Raw genomic sequence first — 7,153 nt, forward strand, 5'->3', positions numbered from 1 at the left:
TGGCCAAGGCTGAGCTGATTGGTAGCAGAATGTCTCGTGATAACGCCTCTGCGATAACATATTTAAGTAGGGGAAAACAGAAAAAAAAAGAGAGAGGGGAGAAGATGTGAAGGAGCTGAGTGGGGGCAGAGGCGGAGAGGGGGAGGTGCAGGCCTCATGGGCCTTGCAGGCCTCACCCTCTGGCCTCTCGCCAGGCAGCTGACTGGGCCCGACTCGGTCCAGTCCGGCTGCAAGAAGTGGAGAGGAGATGAGAAGTGAATAAGATGTAAAAAAGATCCTGAGAGACACCTACCAGCCTGTTGTGAGGAACGGCTGCAGACGCCAAGGTCAGTTCAGAAGGAGGAGGTAGTAGAGATAATGTTAAGCTTGGGAAGAGGGAGGGGTGGATGGAGGTTATCTTGTTCTCTGTCTCATTATCCTGCTGTTTGTAGTAATAAATGAATAGTTTTCCCCAAGTTGAGTCTGTTTTGCCCGTGACGGTAACTTTAAGGATTTCTCCCTGTCCTTATCTCAAACCTCGAGCCGTTTTTCCTTATATTTTCTCTCCCTGTTCTCTCGGAGTGTGGGGGGAGTGAGAGAGAGACTGCGTAGTCTGGTCCGATTGGGGCTGAACTACGACAACCAGACATACCTCAGCAGCTACACATGGTTTTATGTATTGTTCTGTAGGAGTTTAGGCATGGATTTCTACCTTGGCTACATATTTACTGATTTTGTCGAGATGAACATGTCAATGCGTAGGCTGGAAGACATGTCCCTGTCACATCCATACTTGAGAAGTCCCAGTCTTCTCTGGAGCACAATAGCCATATTCACACTCCATTTTGCAAAAGTATCCTGTGGTACAGCACTACATACTTTCATGTCTCACCAACACAGGCACACATGTCTTTTAATAATAAGTCAATAGACAACAGTCAGGCAGCAGACTTCTTGCCTCAGGGCCACTCACATCAACCACAGGACAGCAGAGTGTTTATAACTTAACAGCTTCTTGTCATGTCGGGCAAGGCCTGGAGCAGAGCCACGGGGTGCTGCTGTCATCACAACAAAATATTCGCAATGATTCAGAACTACTTGGGAGCTGCGCTTTTCCAGGAGCGTGCCTACATCTCCTGTCCAGAGTGAGCCTGCACGGCCAGGGCAGGTACTCAGCAGAGGGTATTAGCAGAGCACGTAAGTCCCACAGAGCCACGAGACAGGCTGGTGAAACAGGAGCTGCCTAAGTGCTCCTGTATCCAGCATGTTACTGCTTTAATGTCCAAAAACTATCATACCTTATTTCATCTACATGATCCAAGGTGACCCTCACTCTCTTCTCCAACCTCATCTCTTTCCTACAGCCTGGGACAGAGACCTCTGGGCCTCAGGACACCCTAGGGTGGGCTCCAACAGCCAGGCAGGAGGTACCCCTATCCTCGGAGCTGCTGGAGAGGCAGCCCTTCAGAGCACCTCCCTTAGCAGACATTTAGCACAATCAATAGTTTTGAATTGGTATGTATATAATTATCTACATTAAGTTTTTGACTTACTGAGGGATTGACAGTTGGTGGGATTTTTTCACCGCCACAGAATCTGTGAACTGTTACCATTCTTGTTTATAGAAACAGCCTCAGGTGTATGTTGGGTAAGACAAGCTGAGCAACTCTTGCAGCTGAAGGCGCAGTGCTGCTCTTCCTCTGCATGCAGCACTAGTCTGACACTTCAGTAACATGACTGAACTCTTTAAGCCTGAAAAAAAGTACAACTGCCTGTATTCTGAGGTTTCTGTACATAGAAAATTAGCTGCAAATTACTGACTCAGATCTATGGCACCTTCTGTGCCAGCCAGCAATGCTCAGGTTTTCACTAATAATAGTGTTAAATATTTAAGGATTGTTTAAAATATTGCAAGTTAGTTTTTAATGACAGATCATCTTCAACGTCATTTTATTCAAGTCTTATTTAAAAACAAAACAAACAACCTAGAAATAAGCAAACCCCACATTTTTTTCAAAGACCAAAGTGCTCTGAATGAAATGACTTCAGATGTATGGACAGAAAACAGTTCTAGCACTTACTACCTTGTTGTCCGTCTTTTTTGTAAACAATCTATTATTTTAAGAACTTAAAGCTCAGAGAAGCTGGAGTTATTAGCAAATATGGGGGTTTGCAATTAAGAGTAAATCAATTATCAAACATATGTACTTTAATTGCCTTTCTAGAAATCTTAACAAATTGAATTTGTCTGGTTTGGGGGTAGAAAATAGTTCTTGTGCATTTCTGTGGTTTGGCTTTATAGAGGAAAAGAAGCAAAAGGAACTATAAACCAAGCAGCAATAAACAAAAGCAGTATTGGAAAATTTTCTCCCATTTCTGTGCTAAGGACTACATCTACCTATTTTTTCAGTTTTACTACTTAGAGTAATACTGACATACTCAAAGTCTTAGAAATGTGGAATTTTTCAAATTTGATACAAAACACTTTTACCTGAACTCTGAGGCTGTCAACTACTGTTAGGTAGGAAGAGCATAAACCCTGTGATCAATTACTTTTATAAGATCTGAGTTTGTTTACACTAAATTGTCTAAAGCAATCATTTTCAAATGATGTAATCAAAAGATTACATTTCTCAAATTCAGATGTATATACTAATTTTGTTATCACCACATATTCCCACAGCTATATAATAACATAAATAAAAGTGGAACATACATAAAGTAACACCGCAAAAATACAACACAATCTCCCGACTTTACTATGGGCTTACATAGGCCAACTTTGTTTCCTACTGCAGATGAAAATCAGATTATCTGTAAAGAGAAAAGCATTTAAAGGCAAGTCCTTAGGAACCAATTTCCCAAATATGAACTGGAATGTATATTATTTACCCTTTTTTTACTAGACCACAGTTATGAGTGCAACTAAGTACGTGAAATACATTGTTCCTTCGATTTTAGCAATAAAAAACATTAATTTTATCTAATTTGGTGTTCTGCTACGCCCACAATATTTTACCATCATGGCTTCTTAAAGAAATAATGCTAATGAGTGAATTAGAAGGTATCCCTACCGAAAGAGCTGTCATGTATTTAGGATTCAACAGGCTGAAGCCTCTTGTCCTGCTCACTTGTTCCAAATATGTGAAGACCACACCAATGAGCCTTGGTGACACAAAGATTTAAATCATCCTCAGTGCAAGCAATCACAACAAATGACAATAAACAGACCCAATTGCCTCTGTGAAGAACAATGTTGTATCCAGTTGTATGAAAAGCTCTCAGTTATCCACCTCACTGCATATGAAAACCGATTCAGCCATGCTACTAATTGAAAATGCATTGCCAAAATCTTCTTGGATCACTTACCACAAGGTCTACTTCATTCTGGTGATCTTTGTTTTTAGGCTTTGGGTTATTGAGGGTTCCTTTGGGTGAGGACAGGATTCTGTTATACTTCATGACATCTCCATGACTAAGATTATGGCTCACCTTTAAAGTCCTAGTGCATCATTATTAGGACAGACCAGGTTTTAGAGAGAAATAGATTCTCTGATTAGATACTAGATCTATGGATCAGATTATGAATAGAATAGATATTGAAGTATTGGGTCGTGACACACACACACAAAAGTGGAGGTTAACACACAAGAGATACTGCACATGAGGATACCAGGAGTTTCTAGAACAGAAAGTAATCCTTAATCATCTGGAAAGACTGAAATAAAAACTCCTTCCCAGCTATCAAAATTTCAGCTGAGATCAGCAGGGTAGAATTGCAGATTTTAGACTGTATTAACACCAGGACCAAACAAGAAATAAAAATAAGCCGAGTCACAGAAAGAAGAAAAGCTGCCTCTTACCATGTTCTCCTTTCTCACCAAATCTAGGAAAAATCTTTCCTTGAAAAGCATGGACCAGCACTGACAGTGATATGAGGAAGTTTGGAAAAATTGGCAGAGTGGCAACTATCAACAAAGTGATGCCCTCAAAAACCAGGAAGTCTAGGATAGGGTTTGCAAATGTTGTAAGTAGCAATAATGCTGGCTTAAGATACCACTATATCTGCTGTCCTCTGCTGTAGAATCTCAATCCTTCAGCTGAACTGAGGATGTGGAGCCACACTGAAAAGTAAATAAAGAAACCAATGCAGCTTTAAAAGTTCTTCAGAACAAAAAATGATTTTGTGCTATTTGAGTGACTTGGGGCTTTTGAGGCAGATCAGTTTGAAGCATCACAGTTGTCCTCATGGAACTCAGTGTAGTAGCAGCTAGTATGGAGGAGGGTGAAATTTTAATGCTATCTTTTTTCCTTCCCATTTCAATCTTGAACTTCAGTGTTTATATAATGCAGATAAAGTCACTCTGATTTATGTAACTTGTTATATAAATCAGATGTTGGAAAGAACATAAAAATAAATACAAAAACTCCAAGATGAACCATATTTAAATAAATAAGACTTTTTCCATAGACTTAATGGAAATGGGTAAATGAGCAGCAGAAGAACACGAATAATTTAAACCAGGACTGCTGGCAAAGACTACATATCCTCAGAACTAAGCCTGAGTGAGTCAAGGCCTCTGCTAGAAAAACAAGCTTCAGAGTAGTCAATATTAATCCTAGTTATTTGTTAAATGGTGAGCCCAGGAACAACCAACAACCCGTCACGATCTCTGCACTGTCAATAGGGGCCAGTAGGAAAGAGAGGCTACACAGTACACAGACAGCGCAGAGGCACAGAGGGAGGAGTTACAGAGGTAGGAGGCACTCCATCAGCATCTCCCCTCTGGTGGCACTTGTGAAAATAAGCAATGTTGGGGCAACCTCTAGCAGCTCAGGCCCTGCAGAAGCACTTGGCCTTTTGTAGCTGCTGGACAGCAGAGCTGGTGATACAAGAACACATTTTTTTTTTACGATGCGGGTTATAGAACACTGGAACAGGTTGCCCAGAAAGGTGGTGGAGGCCCCATCTCTGGAAGTGTTCAAGGCCAGGCTGGATGAGGCTCTGAGCAACCTGACCTAGTCAGGGATGTCCCTGCTCCTTGCAGGGGGGTTGGACTAGATGACCTTTGGAGGTCCCTTCCAACCCTAACCATTCTATGATTCTATGATTCTATGATTTCCAAGTTCCTTCTGGATGCCCAAAGTCTGATGGTGTAAAGCACAAAACCATGCAATACAAAACAACAAATCACAGTGTTTTAACACTCTCTCTTCCCTTTTCCAGAATATACAGGTGGTAAGAATCCCTACAATCTCCGATTACCTGGATTTCAGTCTCCACAGTTCGCAATAAGCAGAGGAGAAAAGATCAGGATCTGTTTAAATCTAAACACTCTGCCCTTTGTTTGAGGAAATGGCCACTACCAAGCATCTACATAAAAGATGTTTCTTGTATTAGTAGCTATGTCAGATTTTAAAAACAGAGTCAGCTAGTGAAAAAATTGTTTAAAAAGAAATTCAGCATGAGTTTTATATTTTTGCTCCAGAAACAGTTTTATCTTTATGGGACAGAAAATAATTATAACCTGTTCACTAAAAAGGTTCTAAATTTTGAATGAATGAAACAGAAACATTAAGTAGGAAATAAATGTTAAAAAATATACTCCAAGGAAAACTCCAGTAAGCATTACATAAGGACATTTTATACCTCTAGACCTCTCCTGTCTTGAAAATTAAGTATGAAAAGCAATTTTTGCTTATATTTGATGGTCATAACTTGATATTAATAAAACACTGATTAGAAAGTAATTGGCCAATACAAACTGTTTTCATGGGCATTTCTTTCTTCATTCCTTAAAGCTAGCAGGCAAGGTTTTCCTTTCACATGAATCTGATTAATCGTAGCACATTCAGCTCTATCACTGTTATTTCACTCCTTGGCTGTTTTCCCTGTAAATATACAGGCATAAAAACAGTTTACTGTGAAATATTTCATATTAGCATTAGACAGGTAACACCAGATAAGGGGGAAAAAATAATCCAAAACTTTTGAAGATATTTTATCTAAGATATTACTGTTCACAAAATGGATGATACTAACATTTTCTTCCAACTGTCCCTGCGGGACTTCCCACTCAGTAACAAACAAAAGTACTTCTAACATTTGAAAAAACAGGAAACCATTATAAAATCACATCAGTTGCCAGGGAAACTTGACTACTCCCATTTATGAAACTAATTTAGATTTTATTATTTTGATCTCACAGATTATCTTCAGAAACACAAGACCAAGATCACAAAACATGCTTTTTTTTTATTCAAGAAACTCCTTTAACTCAAATTGACAGTGATCTACACACAAACCAATTGATTACATGGTCAGCCTAAAGTTGTAATTGCTGGTACAAATCATGTGCAAGTCTACTTTTTCAAACAGGTAATGGAGAAGAGAAGGGGCATATGACCAAGGCAAAACATAGGCAAGGCATGTGATGTGAAGGGACAAAAAAAGTATTAACAAAAGACAACTACTCTGTTGATCTACTTCCAATAACGTAGAAGTCCAATTCTACCTCCAGTTGGTATGAAGCCATATCCAAGATCTTAAAGAAAGAGGGCCATTATGAGTTTGCAAGAAAGAAAATCACTGGATGTAAGAGGCAGGCTTTTAAAACCATAATTAATGTAGGGCTGACTGCTGACATGACAAGCCTTTCGCAGAAAGGTTTGCAGAAAGCAAACCATTAAGATACATTCACAGAGGTGACCATCTTTTCACTTTACAGTGTTTCATGAAGAACTTCTACACTACTTACAGTCTTTGTCCAGTTTCAATCCATGCATGAGATTTAGAAAGTTGTTTGGATGTTTATTTTTAAGTAGAACTGTCACTATTTCTTTGTGACTTTCAAAAAATAGTATACAATGCAAAACTAACTTCTATTTATAAAAATGGTAAGATTATAGCAGATACATTACTACTTATCTGCCTTGTTGACAGAATGTTTACAAAAATACCACCAGTAGAGGCACAAGATTTGGCAATATTTAAGGAAACAGCAGCTGCATCCTCTGGTTGTTAATGTATTAGTCCAGACCAAAACCACAATTTTAGGTGAACGGACAGGTTGCTGTATACCTGCTCTGAAGAAGCACTGCTCTAAACTTGAAAGAGTATTCTCTATCTATTAAAATTCCATAATTGTCAGCTTTCCCAAAACCAAAAGAAGGG

Source organism: Chlamydotis macqueenii, chromosome 1 (genome assembly GCF_036417535.1).
Source record: "Chlamydotis macqueenii isolate bChlMac1 chromosome 1, bChlMac1.mat, whole genome shotgun sequence".
Taxonomy (NCBI): Eukaryota; Metazoa; Chordata; class Aves; order Otidiformes; family Otididae; genus Chlamydotis; species Chlamydotis macqueenii.